The following is a 14951-nucleotide window of genomic DNA, read 5'->3' on the forward strand; positions in this document are numbered from 1 at the left end:
GATATTACAGCTTTCATTGATTTATTTCAAACTTGAAACTTTGTTTAGCCTGTAAGGTGTAAAAAAATAAAAATAAAAAATTAACCGATTAATCGAATCGAATCGAATCAAATTGAATCGCGGTGTATTCTTGAGTATCGAAAATAATCGAATCGTTGGGTCAGGAAATCGATACTGAATCGAATCGCCATTATGGATGTGATTTACACACTTAATGGACTGGCGACCTGTCCGGGGTGTACCCTGCCTCTCGCCCATAGACGGCTGGAGATAGGCACCAACATAATAAGATGGATGGATAATTGCTTGATTGGATAACTTTACATATGGAGTCTCCAGTTTAAGCACTATGGTGCTAAAGTTCTATTGATGTAGGTAGCATGATGCTATGTACTTCAAATCTGATGCTTGTATGGTTTGAATTATGCATGTTATAGCTTAAACCACTGTGATTTGCCAGCTCCTCTGGCCTTAAAGGGTTCAGCCCAACACATCTGTCCTGCCGAAACACAAAAAAATATTCTATTTAATGAAGATGAGGACAAGCTTTTGAATTACTGGAGTTTTCTACATATTTTCACAGATGTCTATGAACCCTGAACTTTGAATTATTAAAACTCTTTCTTTACAATTATTTTCAGCTTTGACATGTATTTGAGGGTGTTAATACATTTTTACCAATTATTCTTTGTTTCAATTTAAACTTTCTGCTATGTAAACTGCAGGAACTAATTGCTGAGAAAGATTTCTTAGTCATGTTTTTAACAAATGAGCACTGTTTTGTTTCACAAGTTAATATCTTGTACAAAACTTAAGGCATCAAAGTAAACAGATTTTCTCTTTTTTTCCAACCTCCAGTTATTTTTATTCCTCCTCGTTTGCTGGCTGCAATTATCCTTTGGCCAGAATAGCCAAGTGTGAAATTTAATTTACAGAATCCAATATTAAGTGGTTTTTTGAGCAAGAATTAGATTGAGATTTTTCCATCGCTTTCGCTGACCTTTTCCCCGCCATGTTTTTAAATGAGAGTGGTCCTGTGAGTATTGATTTTATAATGAGCCCCTCCACAGCCGCCACACATAAGTGCCTATACTTTATGCTCTTCTCCAGGGACTTTTTTACTCCTGAAATAAACTGTAATGTTGCGTTAAAGTACAGAAGTTTCTAATCCTAATATTTATGTATAGATTGTTGTTTAATTGTCACGAGAACTGCAAAACTGATAAATACTTAAGTAGAATTATGCTCTTTGGTGAAGATTTGACAGCTTTGCAACAATAGAAAACACTTTAAAGATATCAACTAAAGACATTACACAGGAACAACCCCATATCAGGCTATTCCTCACATGTTTACTCATAACTTATCAGGGAGATACCCAGCTATAAAATATGCTTGGTCTTACTTGGTTGACTTAGTCTGCTCCCAAAGCTCCTGTCGATCCTGTTCCTTCTGATGTCTTCACACAATCCCGGCAGTGAGCTGTTGTCATCGTCAGTGAAAGACCTCGATGTTCAGCTCCCATCTTAGCCGTGTAAACCTTGTCTCTTTGTCAGCACTGCTGTGTGGAGGAGTTCCCTGGGCTGGATCCTGTGTCCGTGGTGATGTGTGTGCATGTGTGTGTCTGTGTGCAGTCTCTGGGGCTACAAGCAATTAAAGCAGACAGAAAGCGGCAGGCAGCCTGTAGGCTTTACTACTGCAGCTCCTTCATACTGACTGTCAAACACACACTCCCTTCCACACAAACACACGCACACACTTTTGCACACTAACCAGTTGACTGTATGTTAATGAGTCTTGCCCCTTGGCCCGTTTGTTGGAGGCCTAGATTCACACCTTTGCTCCCATCCACTTCAGCTTCCATCTATGTCATCAGCCCCTCAATTCCCGTGCACCCCTAACCAATCCCCATCAGTCCCCCATCACCCCGCCCCTCCACAACCCTGTCAATCAAATGGAACGGGTGTAACTGCAACACGGGATTGGGTAGTTGCCAACAAAGGAGACGCTGATTGGCAGGTGTTGACAGAGGATCGTGTACCGCATGTTGGCGTGTGGGGTGGAGAGACAGTAGATGAAGCTTGTCAGTCACAGAGTCCCTGGATTACTCCACAACGGACCTAGCAGCCTGCTACAGCAACAGTTTTAATTTCACACCACATATGATCTTGTATCTGCGATGAAAAAAAAGAATTGTTCCTTCAAACCGATATAACAAAAGAATTACATAAAAAAGAACAAATATATGCTAATTCGATTTCGAGCAAGAAGCTGTTTCAATATTGCTCCTTTTATTAGTAGATATCTGAAGGTAACACAAGTATAACCATTAAAGTCAAGAAAAAAAAGGTGTTTTATTGTTTATCATACCGCTATGGTCTTGATTCTGTTAAGTTTTCTTTCAGTTTTCAGTTTCATGTTGATTCATCTTTTTCTTTGTTTTCTAGTTTTATTATTTTAATTCCTATTTTGTTGTGTTTTGGGGTTTATTTGAGTTCTTACTGTAGGCTTTTCTTTGTTGCCCTCTTGTGTTGGTTTCCTTTTCCTTAAGCCTCTGTTCACACCTGATCCCAATCAGCTCGTTAATCCTCCCTTTGTTCAGTCAACCATAAATAGTCTCCCTGTGCAGTTCGTCAGTGCTGGTTCCTCATCTCTCCTTGTCTTTCCCTGGTTCCTTGTGCTTGTTTCTCCATGGTTCTGGTTTGTTTATCATTTTAAGTTGGTCTTTTGGATTCCTGCTTCTGTTTCCTGTGTTAATTAATTAAAACTGCAAGAACTCACCTCTACCTCTCTGCCTCTGCATTTGGGTCCTCAAACCTCACCAAACACTGACACTTACTTTTTTATCATTTATTTATTTTATTGGTGCAAATACAACATTCTTAGTAATCTTCAGTTTTGAGTAAAAACAAAAACAAACAAACTTACTGAAAAAAGCATTTGCCCAGTTTTACCATAACATACAACTGACTTACAGTATGGCTTAAAGTTTCCATTATTATTTACCCAGCATTTTAAATGTTCCTGTACCCAGTCTGTATGTCAGCTTTAAACTTTAGGAGAAATCAATCCAATGCATCCAGTAATATGACTTATTCATTACTTACTAAATGTTAAATCCTTTGCGATCACATGTTGCACACATTAATAGCGCAATTATTATGTTATATGAACCAGCTAGAAGAAGCTGGATATGGATTAACAAAAATGTGATGTGTTTCAACGCTTCGAATATGCTTGTGAAGAAGCAGCAAAGTTTATTCAGTTGTTTAACCCTGGCTTGAGGTTCATCCAAAGCCTCTAAGGAGACATCTAATTTACAACATAACAGCTTCCTGGATACAAAAGGTTGATATCGGGCTGTTTAGACTCAGCCTTGAAGATAATGGAAGAAGCTGCATCATTCATGAGTTAGCTTTGAGATGAGTCCTTCCTCCTTCTCACTGAAAGGTGTCACTTTAGGGGGTTTGGAGTCTGATCAGGTTTGTTCTATATACCAAACCTTGTAGGTTTTTAAAAAAAATTTGCCCAGGGATTTCTGCTCTTGGAAGACCTTGAGATGTATTTGCAGTTACCAAATAGTGTTACTGGGGAGAAAGCTGGACCCATTACCACCATGACCCATTTTTCAATAAATGGAGGTCAGCTGACGAAAGTATGGGAGCAACTAAAGCTTCTTTGGCTCATTTCCCAGCCCACTGTTTTTCTATGCTGTTCACTTAGATTTCTGCCTTATTCAACTATAAGCTAAATTTCTTAGTTTTCTAACCTCTATGGAAAAACAAAATCTAAGTTTTAATTTAAATGCAAGGATGCCAGGATCATTATTTTTATGGGGAAATTAATATTTTCATTATGGGAAAAGATTATGGTTAAAAAAATTTTTTTTCTTTTTTGCCATTGATTTGATCATTTAATATATTCATGGCTTTGACTGTTTTACATGGTTTTTGCTTCAACAAGCTTTCAGTGACTTGCAAAGCGGATGAGTCCTTGAATTCAAATACCCTTTAGAACTGCTAATAACGCTCTCTAAATTCGTAAGAAATGATCTAACTCTTGACATCACAGTTTCTTGGCACCATCACCACTATAACAGCATTAACCTGTTCAATTTATAGCCTGATGAAATAATTTAAAAGGCTGTGTAATGAGAGAACCATTTTATATTACCTAACCAACTCAATAAAAACAAGGACATTTATCAGTTTTATTACCATCACAGAGTTTCATGATGGTGACACAGTCTGCCAGAGCAGGCAATGCAGACTGACACATAAGGTAAAATCTAAAGAACAGTTAGATAACTAACTCAGAGTTAACTCAGATCATGGAAGAACAATTAGAAAAAGAGATGGCAACTGGTTATTGCAGATAACGTTTAACCAAAAAGATTAATTCTTTCATTGGGATAAATCAAAGGTGGGCCTTCCTTCTTATTTTGAAGCACCTTCAGAATAGGTTTTAGGAACCTCTTGAGATGTTGGTTGATTCTTTTGTGCAAAATGTATTTGTTTTCTAATGTCTTTAACTATTGAAAAGTTCCAAGGTAAATTATTTACAATTTTGGTAATTTTAGCAAGTATTAGCAAGTTAGGACACAGTTGATTTCTCATGATTTAGTAATTAGGCAGCTCTTAGTCTTTGGCCATTATAAATGTATCCCAGGTTTGTAAGTTGTGAGACTGTATATGTAGAACCATAGCTGCTGGAAATGTGTCAATTGCATTCTCAAACAGCAACCACGACACAAATGCAGAATAAACACCATCCTATCCTCCCTACAATTCAAGAACTCAAGAACAAAACTTTGAACTTTTAGTTCAAGATTAAAGTTAAGAAGCTGCTGAACTAGACCGGTATCATTAAAACTAAACCTCCAAATAAAAAGGCAATGATTAATAAGAAACCAATAAGGGTATTAACATTAAGACCCATTATAGCAAAAAGAGGCAAGTAAATCTAAAACTGAAATGCTAATGACTAATGCTAATAACAATTTTGCAATCAAGATAGGTGTTAGTTCGCAATGCAACATAGAAGGCAGAATAAGATCCCTCTGGACAAATGATTCTCAATGTTCTATATAGAAATGAATTAAGTTATGGATAACCTATATGGTGGGAGAAAAATATACAGATTAGAAAATAGCACACAAATAGATCGCATATAGATGTCATATCAAGACTTATGTGAAGCACAAGCTATCTAACAATATAAGTCCGTCCTGTAACCATTAGGTTCCACTAATAAAAATATCTATTTTTTATGGTCTCTGTGGCATACTGAAGCTGAACCACCATATAAAGTTACGTTGACACCGAACGCAAATTTTACAGCTGTAACAAAGGATCAAGCCTAGCTGAGCAAGGGGAAGGAGGCGAATTTAGGGAGGCTAATGGCACTATTTTGGTGAATTTGCCAAAATGTTATCATCTGTGTATTGAACATGGCAAAATTCACAGAAGTAGAAAAATCTAGACTTTTATATATCTCTCCCTGATCTAGTGCGCTGATTCCTTGGAGGGCTCCTCCTATCTCCCTCTGGGTTTCCTCAGTTTGAGAGGGCGATACGGCATGCAACCTGGTCCTGGTTGCCTGTGTAAATTCTCAGTCATCTGAGTCATGGCAACCACAAACACACTTAAATTGGAAGTCTTCTAATTAGGAGTGAGTGGTTAAGAGGATTTCCTTCAGCTTCTAAAAATTGTCAGATTAGCTAAAAAAGTTCAGCTCAACATCAGTAATCTGGCATAAGCCAGACTGGTGTGTGTAGTTCAGTTTGAATTCCAAACAGTATCCATCTGGAAAGGCTCCTACCTCATATTTTGAACTTTAAGCCAATCAATTGATTTGTTTCGCAACTGGCAAAGTTAACTAATAAATCAAGTCTGGTTGGGAGGAACATCTTTCCCCTTAACAAAGGTTCAAATTGCATACTTTTGCTTGAAAAATTGAAGCAAAACAAAATCTAATTTGTTTTGCTTCAGCATGCCACTTCTGGTTGATGTTAAACGCATCACTGCATTTCACTGATTTGAAGCATGGTTGTATTGAGGCTAATACATCTTTTGGCAACAATATATCTTGCAAAAATTCATCTTGCTTGCAAAATAACATCATTAAGCTCTAGAACAGGGGTGTCAACTGGTTCCAGAAATGGCCGTTCGGCTGCAGGTTTTCTTTCCAACCAAGTAATAGCACACCAGACTCCATTCATCTCATCAAGTCATCATGCTAAGACTGGACTCACTTGATGGGATAGCTGGAGTATAGTCCCCTATTGCTTAGTTGAAGGGAAAACCTGCAGCCAAACGGCCCTTTCTGGAACCAGTTTGAGACCCTGCTCTAGAATCTAAAAAAGCTTTAGTTTAACAAATGCTTGAGTACAGACTTGTCAGGCTTCATGGGATGAAGAAAGGGTTAAACTTTCATAAACCGTTTATTGTTCCCAATTATAGCTATTAGGCCTATATGTAAAGAAAGGAAATAAAGAAGGTTACAATAAATAAATTAATGATAAATGCAGTGGAAGGTTGGATTTTAACCTAAAAAAATAAAAAAAATGTAAAATACCCTTCCTTATTTAGCTTTAGGTTAGTGTACCGCATGCCTTGATGAACAAATAATGTCCTGCTGAGGCATAATTTCATGTTCATGCAGTCCCTAGAAGTGTCCCTGCCATAACAAAAGGTCTTCAGATGTTTTCAATGTTTGTAGGTAGGGATGCATATAAGGTCACTGGTCAAACTAATGCATTCTAGCCCATCTCAGATTATTGTAGGATCTGCCTCTGCGTCGTATAGCCTAAATGTAAGTTTTTCTTTAAGTTATGGAAACAGCACCATCCCAATTTGTTTCTGCTATGGGCTGAAATTGATAAATAGTTCAATTTTAAGTCAATTTCAATTTAGTTTATTTATATAGCGCCAATGTCATCTCAAGGCACTTCACAATTAAACCAGAGCATGCAGTCAGAATGGTTCAAGGTTTTCTATCTAAGCAAAACCAGCTGATGTCATGGACCAATAATTCGAAAGCAATCCCTCACACCAAGCATGCTTGTGGAGACAGTGGAGAGAACAACTCCCTTTAGGTTTGCCTTGTTAAATAGTCTATATATAAGATGAGTTTGTATTGGAAGGGCACAATTTTACAATCTTACAATTCTTAAAGCAGGGAATTTTGGAGAACTTTTAAAAGTAATTTTCTCTGCGACTGCAGATATGGTAAGTTATGACTTACAGCGGCTTGCTTAAAATAGTTCCCATGCGTACTCTTTCCTGTTCTCTTTCCTTTTTTCTCTGTGAAAAAAGAATTCCTGGAAAAGTTATTAAAAAGGCTAAAACATATAAATCACAAGAAATTGATATTATGGTCCTGTGGAACTTGTTTAACAGATTAAAACTACCTCTTTAAAAAGACAACCTTTAAACGGGTATTAAACATACTTTAAGTGAGCGCAGATTAAATGTTGAATTTAGCTCTATGTAAAAAAAAAAAAAAAAAAAAAAATCAAAGTTAATGAAAATAAAACCTTTTTTTCCCCAATTAAAGAAAACGAGAAGTTTAAATTAAAACTATTTTTAGAAGTAAGTAAGTGATCAAATTATTTTAGGGCTCTTTTTAACCTGTTATGCAAATGAAAATTAAGATCACTGTTTATAAAAAAAAAAAAAAAAAAAAATCCAAGTTAATGAAAATAAAACCTTTTTTTCCCCAATTAAAGAAAACGAGAAGTTTAAATTAAAACTATTTTTAGAAGTAAGTAAGTGATCAAATTATTTTAGGGCTCTTTTTAACCTGTTATGCAAATGAAAATTAAGATCACTGTTTATAATTAAATACAATTTATTTGGGTTTTCTTTTATTTCAATTCAAGAAAAATAATATCCAATTATTATTATTTGTTATGTTAGCAACAGATTTAAATCTAAATAAGTATTTTCTAAAGCAGTAAGTGACACTTCTTTGTTTTGTTTTATTGTGAAATAGAGTCAAAAAAGATATGCTGTGCTGTCCTTCAGTTTTGACTTAGCCTTTTATTTTTTACTTATTTATAACAAAAAAGATCCAATCATTGTTTTTTATCTAAAAGTCACTTTCAATTTATATTCTGTCCTACCTTCCAGACACATTAATTTTCATCCATTTAATTGTATTTTATACTGATTTGAAAAGCCTGATAGAGATAGATAATCCATCATTGTGAACATTGATCCACTTATCTAATAAAAGTCAAAGTTAATGTAGTTGAAGCGTCTGATGCAATGTTTTTGATTTGCCAGAAAGCATGTGATTTAAGAGATGTCCAACATATTAATCTCAATGAAAGCCACACAAACCTCCTGGAAAAGACGATTTCTTCTTTCTTTTTACAATCAAAATCTACTCTCATGTGACTTTTAACACTTTAATTTTACTTTAAGGTTTACAAAAAATAAGTAACATCAACATTCAAGGGAAACATTTCTGCTCAGGCCTGTACTGATGCAGAAACCAAACAATACAAAAAAAAAATCTGCAAGAATGACCTCCACATCATAAAGTACTGTGATTAGTGGGATGAAATGTGGGGATCAATACAGCATAAATAAAGATTCTGGTGCTTGTTTGCACACAGCTTAGAGAATGAAGTTGTAAATTTACACTATTTACACTATAAACCTGTCTGGGTTATACAGTTTCTTTACTTTTTTTCACTCTCTGTCCTCTAATTGGCTCTCAGAGGAAAGCCATTTTGAAGCACTTTTAATTACATCATAAAAAAAATTGCTGCAGCTGCAAAGTTCATTGAGTTAAGTTCGTTCAGCATTTTCCTTCTATGGAACAGCCTGGGGACTCCGACTAATTCATCCAGACAATATGTGACTTGTATTAAACATAAAGAATGACAATAAGAACAGCTTCAAATTACCTCACCAGTCTGAGATGTGTCATGTAGCTGTCCTGTGACTGGAGAAGAATAATAATATCATTTTCAAGATCATTTCATTTGAACAGTTAATTATAAAAATGCTTGAAATGAGGAGATAATAATCTTTATTCTAATTGACAAAACTCACCATCTCGGCTCATCCTGGGCATGAAAATGATTGTTTTTATGGTTTTCATAGATTTAATAGAAAGCTTATACTAGAAAGAACTTCAGTCAGTTTATAAAACAAGATCTTGGAGCACAAGTTTAAATGAAATGTTGGTTGTCTTTAATTTTTAAAGCCTCCCCCAAATAGATGAAAACTAAGTTTATTGTTATAGTTTTTTTTCTTGGCAGGCTTTTAGAGGTGCTCATAAAAGGATCAGCAGGTTTGAGGTTGTTGCTGTGAAAAGATGATTACATAACTTTAATGTCAGAACACATGATCTATTTCCGAGCTAGCTCTTAGGTCTGTTTGGGAAGATTATCCTGTTGGAGCACCCATTGTTGTCCAACTTCATCTCTCCAGGTTCCTGTTTGTGTTGAAGTAAAAGTGTTTCTGTGCTACTCGGTCCTCTTTATTATTTTTCTGTCTATTTAATGTAAAGCCCCAGTATCAGGAGGAGAACATTCCAGGATAAGGATTATTCATCATGAATGAAAGCTGGTTCAATGTTCTTGGGTTAAATAAAACTCATCCCGTCACCTTTGCTTCAAATTACTGCCAGTGTAGACAAATATATCTAACAGTTTTGTTTTTTCTGGCCCAATAAACGTTTTTTGTTTGTTTTTTTTAGAAGGCATGGGACTTGGTTTTAAGGGCAGCTGTAAATTCTTTTATAGCCTAACGGCATTAATGTTGGAACAGGGGCTTTATTTTCTGCTCTGCCTTGAACTATTGTGATAGAAAAGCTGTTTCGCTTTTCAGCTGGTATTGGTGTTTCAGCGGTTTCCAGTTCATGACTTGCATGAGTCTTGTAGGGTCATAACCGATATCCTTTAGTCTAAAGCGTTTACAGTCAGACTTTGGCTGAGTATTGAATAGTTTTTTTTTTTTTTCCAATGATTTCTTTTTTCTTTTATCCGTAGTATCTCAGAAATGACTTTAAAAGGTTTTTTAGTGCAAAACTGCTGTTGTCCTTTTTCAACATTAACTTCACTCCTTGGGCTTTTCCATTAATAATTTAATACTTGAAATAAAACAAATACCTTTTTTTTTTATTGTGACGATAGGTAACTAAGAAAAGTCATTAAGCTGTGGTGTCATCAAGGCATTCTTAAAGCTTTGAGAAACCACTTTGAAAGCTTTTTTGTTCTAGTCTTTACATAAAGTTCTGATTGCCTCATTAAAAGTTGTTGTTTTCTTTGAGATTGATGGAATTTATATAGAAAGTTCACTCTAAAAATAAAATGTGAAACATAAAATCTATCACCTGAAGCGGCCGAATCATTTAATGTCTAAAACTAGGATTAGATTATTCTCTAATATATTAATCCTGCTTATTAATCAACCCTAAATATAAGGTTGGAGTCTTTGGTGTGTTGGAAAGTATGTTGGGTCAGAATCCTGTAACAACTCTTTTTAATACTTAGAATAAAAGTAAGTAATATTTTAAATGTACTGTTTTATAGAGAGCAGGTCTGAATTTATCATTAAGGAGGCTTTATCTCACATTAATCCCAATTGTTCAGACTATTGATTAGAATGGATTTTGTTAAGAGATCATTTTTTTACCCAAATTAACTGTTTTATGGATCAGTAACCAGAGACGAAAAACTGAATCTGAGAAATCCAATAAGCCTGCAGCAAAAAATGTCAGAACTTTATTACTTTATTTTAGTCCTATGAGTTGTAGTATTGAAGCAAAGCATTTTTAAAGTAAAATATATATGAAACAATGTGATTTGATATATATAAATATAGGCTATAAAAAAATAAAAATAAAAAAAAACTTTTTGTAAACAAATTTCTATTAAAATAACAGAAGAGAAAATAAGAAGATACATGGAGACTTATAAAGATTTATTTAAAAAAACAATGTGAGTTTATTATAAAGTGCAATCTTACACTATCCTAGCAAACATATACAAGTATTTGTAATAAATCTGTCAGGGTAACATTCTGCACCATCTTGGGTGACTTGGCAACCTTTTTCACTTGCCTTTTAGCCACAGCACTGCACTTATCCCAATACCCACATACTGAGGCGCTTTAATAGTCTGCCTGCGTTTTGAAGTCCTTGTCCATGCCCATAGATCAGTGTCAGCGTGCGGACCTGTGAGAACGTTGCTTAGATCTGATACAGACTAATGAAGGCCCTCTCACATTACCTCTGCTGTCAGTCATACAGGTACACGGTGTCGGTTAATCATCAGCATCTCCCTCATTAAGAGACACAGATTCTGACAGAGATTGGCTCTGCTTTCCTGCTTTAGTTGGTGTCCTTGCAGGTGGATGTATGTGATTTATAGTTCTGCGAAACATTTTACACAGTTATCTAACAGGCAGGATTTTATATTCACGAAAATCAGCGGTAACATTTAGTTTTACAGTTTTTTTTTATGAATAAAAACTTAATAAGCAGGTTCTAATCTCATCTGCAGTTATGACCTAAATTTACACAAACTAACATGCTTAATATTTAAAATATCAGCTATATCTCATATTCAAAAAAAAAAGTAAGTGGACAACATCTGAGAAATCTATTTTTTGTGAACACAAAAGTAATTTAACTTATCAAAAGAAAGTATTCTTTAATCAGAACAAACTTCACTGGTTAATTCAGTTAAATTCTGTTTATTTATATAGCACCAATTCACAAACACACGTCATCTGAAGACACTTTACAGACGCAATTCAACCAGAGAGTACAGTCAGATGGGTTCAAAGTTTTCCTTCTAAGGAAAACCAGCTGTATATATCGACTCTTTGACTGGAAAGCGGTCCCTCACAGCAAGCATGCTTGTAGCGACAGTGGAGAGTAAAACTGCCTATGAATAGGATAAAGTTTGGTGCAAAACAAAGATTTTGACTTTATTTTTAAATCAGTCACATCATATCAAAAATAATTAAATATGTAAAGACTTAGATAAAGTCAGATGAGGTAAGGCTACAGGTTTCCATAGCAAGATGTACGACAATAATACAATAAACTTTATGAATAGCAAAACTTTCTTGGCCTTTGGAATTCAAGCATACTGTAAATGTTTGAAGCATGAAAGCTGGGCAAACTGCATTCAGAATCACTCATACAACTTAACTCATATCAAATTAATTCATAATAAAAGGGTTGTATACATATGATGACAAACAAGAACTATAAATACAACAGGAGGAGAACCATAGGATGCAACAAAAGTTAGTCGCGTTCCCGTTTCCTTCACTCTGAATGAGGTTTTCTTTGCCTTTTGCACAATAAACATAATCCAAGCTTCAGGCACTTTTTTCAGCATCATTTATCAACCCTGACACATTTTTGGGCTCCTTCTCGTAAAGATTTTTCAAAACACCCTAAGATAAATATGCAGAATGTGATGTTATGTACTATTGTGTGGAGGTGTTGATTCTCAGCTATTAATAACATCTTAAGCACTTATTCTATATTTCTCTGAAGCATTTTTGTTTAATTGATAAGATTTCATCCATCCATCCATCCATCCATCCATCCATCCATCCATCCATCCATCCATCCATCCATCCATCCATCCATCCATCCATCCATCCTCTACCACTTATTCCGTCAGGGTTGCGGTGGGTCCGGTGTCTGTCTCAGGCAGTCTATGGGCCAGTGGCAGATCGCCAATCTGTAACAGAGCATCACAGGGACATGCTATTACACACACTAAGCTGTAAAAGAAGCCATATTTATTTGGAGAAAATACAAGCTTGTTCAAAGCAAATTTAAGCTTTCAGAATGAACTTCATTGAAGTTTTGAAACATACATTTCTGTGTACATGCGTTAAGAACTGTAGAACTGAGTAATACGTATCATTCTTACATAGCTGATCTTGATCCTCCTTTTCTTACTTTAAATTTTAATCCTCAGGTATTAAACTATTAGTCATATCTAGAGTAAAAGTAACACTATACCCTTCTTGATTTACACTTTAACTCATTACCAATATTATCAGGGGCACTTAAAACTGATATAATTCAACTCATTTTTAGAGTTAAAACGTCTATGTTATTCATCCCTACTACAAGCTTAGTGTAACATTTAGAATATATACTTTATTTAAAGTAAATCACATTGGCTATATATTGAGACATGGAGCCAACCACCATCAGGGTCACGGGTCCCAGGTGCCAATCTACAGGATCCATGGACGAAACACATGTTTGGATTTATTTTTACATAGATGAGAAGTTACCAATGAAGTTGTCCAGATTGATAGATTTCTTCAATCAGCATTGATTAACCTTTATTAAAGCTAATTTCCAAGCTCTTTCCATTGTATCCTTGGTTTTGTGTTGTCATAAAACACCTTTGCCTTTCCTTTTTTTTTTTTTGTGGATGTATATTTTTATTGGTTTTGAGCCCAAAAATGATGACAAGAATAAAGTGGGACGTCATAGTAAGTCCTTCTCTTTAGGTTCTAATGCAGCAGTCTATAGTGATTAGTGAGCACCTATTAAAAAATAAATAAAAAAGGTAAGTGTTCGGTCTTGGTATGTTTAATATCTTATTTTCAGTCTTTGTTACATGTTGAGTGAAATCATAGCGCTGCATTAAGAACCACATTGTCTTCAGCCAGTGTCCTTTTCGTCTGTGGAGAGAGTAACAGTCAGTCATTATAGCTGGCTGGCATTACTGCTGGGAGCTCCGCAAAGGAGGCGTAAACCAAAGCCATTGTGTCAGTATTTCATTGTGGTCACGTATCCAGTAGACAGAAAATAACAGTTTGCTCAGGCGTGTGAATGAATGTATTGTATTTGCTGGAAAGAGGCTGACTGCTGAGAGATCTTCTGGTCTGGAAAAACAGTAGCGTCTCTAGAATGAGTTGGTTAGGGCAGCTTGGCAGGAGTGAGCCTTGGATTCTCTCCTGTTACCTCTGCATCTTGAATGCTTTGTTTGTAACACCATAGTTCAGACTCAATAACATCATAACAGCCATGTTTAGATAGAAAACCTCTAGATATAGGCAAACTCATAAAAGAAAAACAAATCAACAATAAAATCTTATGAGATTTGAATGTTTAACTCTCACTGGCCTTCAAGGTGAAGACTTTGTTTTTGAAATAAAGTTAAAATAAAGATACTGAGATTAAGAAGGTGAAGCTTTATGGAAGGGAACTTAAAATCTCCCCAGAAACCTGTAAATCTGGACTGTTGTTGGTTCAGCTTCCACCTGTTAAACCCAACTTTCACTAATATCCCCCTGATTGTTAAGTTCAAAAGTGCAAATAGTGATTTAAATGTAAATATGAGATAAGTATTGTTTGGAACCCTTAAAACACTAAATGTTGCCCATGTACACGTGATGTAAGGTTTGCATTATTAGAGTTAAGTTTAAGGATGGCTCTGAGTTACATCTAATTTTTTTTCAGCTTTTATAATTTACTCACTACATTAAAAGAGACTGTATTTGAATAAAAATCTGTACTTTACACACCATACTTTCTCAAAACAGGCTTGTTATTTTTGTAGTTACTGATAACGATATGAAATAACAGCTGCAAAAAAAACAGGAAAAATCAAGAGAATTGGTTCAGTTGGAGTTTATATGTTTAAAGAAAATACTGAGAGTGACATGGTTGAAGCAGGATAATGGATCAGATTATCAGACACAAAATGCCTCCCCATCAATTCCCCTGTTATAAGATCTCATGTTGATTCTTTTAAGTTCTATTTCAAATTTTAATACTACTTGCAAATCTGACTTGCATACACCAGAGCTCTAACAGTATTCAGCTGTTCATTCAGGACCTCTGTTCAGCTCCATTTTCATTAAGCTGTCTGAAATCTTAATTTGGTGCAAAACTAGATCAAGTCAAAAAAAATGTAATGTTCTCTAAAACAACACAGTGAGCAA

The 14951-nt window shown here is 35.3% G+C and overlaps 1 protein-coding gene across 1 annotated transcript in view; it reads left to right on the forward strand.

The window, feature by feature from the left end:
- Positions 1 to 14951, forward strand: part of LOC107093633 (receptor-type tyrosine-protein phosphatase N2-like) — a 281824-nt gene that overhangs the window by 209770 nt on the left and 57103 nt on the right. The gene's annotated exons all lie outside the window — the stretch shown is intronic.

This window comes from Cyprinodon variegatus, unplaced genomic scaffold (assembly GCF_000732505.1).
Source record: "Cyprinodon variegatus isolate N-32 unplaced genomic scaffold, C_variegatus-1.0 Scaffold436, whole genome shotgun sequence".
Taxonomy (NCBI): Eukaryota; Metazoa; Chordata; class Actinopteri; order Cyprinodontiformes; family Cyprinodontidae; genus Cyprinodon; species Cyprinodon variegatus.